We start from the raw sequence: 4,143 nt of genomic DNA, 5'->3' as shown, positions 1-4,143 counted from the left end.
TTTCTGTATCTATTGAGATTATCATATGGTTTTCACCTTTCAATTTGTTAATATGGTGTATCACATTGATTGATTTTCATATATTGAAGAATCCTTCATCCCTGGAATAAACCCAATTTGACCATGGTGTATGAGCTTTTTAATGTGTTGTTGAATTCTCTTTGCTAGAATTTTGTTAAGGATTTTTGTATCTATGTTCATCAGTGATATTGGCTTGTAATTTTCTTTTGTGTGTGTGTTGTCTTTGTCTGGTTTTGGTATCAGGGTGATGGTGACCTCATAGCATGAGACTGGAAGTGTTCCTTCCTCTGCAATTTTTTGAAAGAGTTTTAGAAGGATAGGCATTAGATCTTCTCTAAATGTTTGATAGAATCCACATGTGAAGCCATCTGGCCCTGGGCTTATTTGTTTTGGGGGAGAATTTTGATCTACCCCAAAAATTTGATTTCAATTTAATGGTTCTAATTGGGTTGTTCATAATTTCTATTCCTTCCCCGTTCAGTCTTCAAAGATAGAGATTTTCTAAGACTGTCCATTTCTTCCAGGTTATCCACTTTATTGCTATATAGTTTCTCATAATAGTCTCTTACAATCCTTTGTATTTCTGCATTGTCTGTTGTAACCTCTCCTTTTTCAGTTCTAACGTTGTTGATTTGATTCTCTCTTTTTTTCTTGATGAGTCTGGCTAAAGGTTTGTCAATTTTGTTTACCTTCTCAAAGAACCAGCTTTTCATTTTTTTTTTTTTTCCTATGTTTCTTCCAATTGAACTGGCTATTCCCACTGGAGGGCTGAAGCCAACAGACCATAGGAAGACAATGCTCTCGGCTCCTGTCTGAAACCAATAGCTATAGCAAACCACTGGTCTTGATTCAGGGCCTACCAGCTTTTCATTTTATTAATCTTTACTTTATTTCTTTCATTTCTTTTTCATTTATTTCTTCTCTAATCTTTATGATTTCCTTCCTTCTGCTAACTTTGGGAGTTTTTTGTTCTTTTTTTTCCGATTGTTTTAGGTGTTAAGTTAGGTTGTCTATTCAATGTTTTTCTTGTTTCCTGAGGTAGGATTGTATTGCTATAAACTTCCCTCTTAGAACTGTTTTTGCTGCAGCCCATAGGTTTTGAGTTATTTATGTCTTTGTATTGCACATGTTATCCTTAGTTTCTAAAAACTTTTACTATCCTTTTTTACGTGTTAAGTGTCCACTGTTTTTTTCAACTCCTGGGGGTCAAGTGTTCCTTCCTATGTGTACCTCATTCATCCTGACAGAGTCACTCATTACTCTGGTACTTTGTATACATCTCTATCATACACCTTATCACAAGTTTGACTTTGTCCTATGCGAAACTACTATTCCCAAGTACACAGTGAACTTCATGAGAACAGTGAATGTAATTTAAGCATAGCTATATCATTATCACTTGACTAGGCACCAGTTAGATTATCGTCTTTCCTCTGTCACCAATATCACTCAGTCCAGGTGAGCCAAGACTGCACCTTATAAGACCTCTGTAGCCCCAAGCCTCATTACCTGACACAAAAACCTCCAGCACAGATAAACGTAAAGTTTATCTGTAAAGATCAGTGGCATCATTTAGGACTCCCATTCTCTGCTCTACTCAACGTTAATTTTAACTGGGAAAATGAAAAATGTACTAAAGTTCAAACATTACCTATGTTAGTAAAATACTAAAATGTGAGGTCCGGCCCAGGGGAAAATTAGCATCTTGGGCAGTGCTCATTTACACCACATTCTTGTATCACATAAAACCATACATTTGCAGACATATTTGCCTTCCAAAGCCAATGTATACTGGTTTAGCTATCTGGAGACTGTCAGGAAGGAAAACTTGTCCTCTAACTTCTTAGGCTCAGTCTGTGGGAGCTTCTGAATTACAGCTAGAAAAGTTAAATGGAGTAAAAAGGCTTAATTGTATGATGTGAAAGCTAATGAAAAAAGTAGCTGTTCACTAAATAGTTAAGGTCTGAGGCTTATGCACTTAACTTGGAAAGAGATCAGGAGTGAAAAGAAAAGACTTCTATGAGAAAAAGCAAATATGTTTCTTTAGGAAAGACAAATAGATTTTAGATGAACAAATAGAGATGAGAAAGTTTGTGACAATGTTTGTTTATGTGAGAGTAGTCTTTCTTCATGGCCATGAAACTCACTACAGATAAGATTCATGGTAGGTTTAGTCTTCTTGCTTTCAAATTGTGGTACTGGGGAAGACTCTTGAAAGTCCCTTGGACAGCAAAGTGATCAAACCAGTCAATTCTAAAGGAAATAAAACCTGAATATTCACTGGAAGGACTGATGCTGAAGCTCCAATACTTTGGCCACCTGAGGCGAAGAGCCAACTCATTGGAAAAGACCCTGATGCTGGGAAAGATTGAAGTCAGGAGGAGAAGAGGATAACAGAGGATAAGATGGTTGGATGGTATCATTGACTCAATGGGCATGAGTTTGAGCAAATTTGGGGAGATCGTGAAGGACAGGGAAACCTGGTGTGCTACAGTCCAGGGGGTTGCAGAGTCGGGCATGACTTCATGACTGAAAAACAAAAACAAAACTCTTCTTGATCTTCCCAGATAGAATGCTGGGAAGACCAAACTGAGGTCTGGCTGCTCATCGCTCAAAAGCCATTAAACAGTCCAGGTTGGTGGAAAGGAATGTTTGCTTTATTTTGGATACTAGCAAACTGGGAGGGAGTGGAGAGGGTGACATCTCTCCAAAGGCTGACTTCCCACCATTGACAATCAAGGGGCAGCAGCTTTTATAGGTCAAGGAAAGGACACAGCACACATAGAACACAGTCAGCTCTGACAGTCATCTTAAAATTGGTCAGCATTTGTCTGATTAGCATCACCTTGGTTGTTTTAGGTACAGTTAATCTTTAGTTCCAGGATCAGTCTGTTTCTATTTCCCAAGGTCAGTTTTTGGAATTGTGGCAGCTTATGCCATAGCTACAGTCTTGTCATCAGGTAGTTAACTTCTTCACCTGGTAGTGTTTTCAGTATCTATAAAATAGCTCACAGGATATGACTCAGAATATTATCCATAGCCCTTTATAAGGAACTAAAGTCCTTGAATATACTTATTTTGGTCTCTTTTGACTTATTTATTTTATTTCTATATGTTCTCACTTCTCTGATTAAACTTATTCTTTGGCTAAAATATTTCCACAAACAAAAGATAGGGTGATGACATGGCAGGGGCGTGGGGGATGGGGGCAGAGCAAGGACCATAGATTTCTGCTCCATTTCAAGAAGACTGCCCCAAAGAGGAAATTCATGGCAGCTTCATTTCTCAAAAATCAGGTAAGAGAAGATCTAAGAGTGCTTCTTTCTGCCTCTGTTGAATTTCAGATGTCTTGAACTTAAAGTAATCTTTATATCAATGATGAGGTACTGAGTGGGTCCCCAAAGAATGAAATCTCCAGCTAAAGCACATGAAGCACATGCTTGATGAAATGAGCCTGCACACTACTTCCAGACCAAATAAGAGGAAATGAAGCCAAATCATTTGCTGCAAGGCTAGTGTTCAAAGTCTACCAGTACATAGCAATATCTCTACAAGACAAGGAAGTCAAGACACCTAAAACCATGTTTTAGAGATCATACCATCTAAAGTCAGTGTATCTCTCATTTATGTTTGCTTAATTGTTGTTCAAAAATGGCTATTTTTCCAGGTCATTTATCTTTAAGAAATTATTCTTGCTGAAATGCTCTGCATGTCCTTGGACCATGACAGAATTTATTCTGATTTCCCAAATCCTCCTAGTTCATTGATTTCATGAAAGAGTTAATTTATGTCTGTGTCTGTAATTGAATTGGCTTTCTGAAATGTCTGCAAATGTAATAAGAGCAGAGAACTTGTTTGGCTTACCCACAGTTTTAATCAGATCCCTAAAAGGTATTTCTTATCTTAATGAGGAAATCTTGAATTAATGAAGCCATGTTAAACAACAAAGCAGTTTTTTACATGTGTACATGTTTGCAAACTAGGATACTAATTGTGATCATTAAACAGGTAAATTTGGTCTTGAAATACAGAATGAAGCAGGACAAAGGCTAAGAGAGTTTTGCCAAGAAAATGCACTGGTCATAGCAAATACCCTCTTCCAAAAACACAAGAGAAGACTCT

General features: G+C 37.5%; 1 non-coding gene across 1 annotated transcript; it reads right to left on the bottom strand.

The window, feature by feature from the left end:
• Positions 1-748: 748 nt before the first annotated feature.
• LOC112448167 (small nucleolar RNA SNORA2/SNORA34 family) lies at positions 749-880 on the bottom strand. Its single transcript, XR_003036560.1, has one exon. It is a non-coding gene; the product is annotated as a small nucleolar RNA SNORA2/SNORA34 family (small nucleolar RNA).
• Positions 881-4,143: the final 3,263 nt, after the last annotated feature.

This window comes from Bos taurus, chromosome 9 (genome assembly GCF_002263795.3).
Source record: "Bos taurus isolate L1 Dominette 01449 registration number 42190680 breed Hereford chromosome 9, ARS-UCD2.0, whole genome shotgun sequence".
NCBI classification, from domain to species: Eukaryota; Metazoa; Chordata; class Mammalia; order Artiodactyla; family Bovidae; genus Bos; species Bos taurus.
The sequence above is the reverse complement of the archived record's forward strand: the minus strand, read 5'-3'. Positions and strand labels throughout refer to the sequence as shown.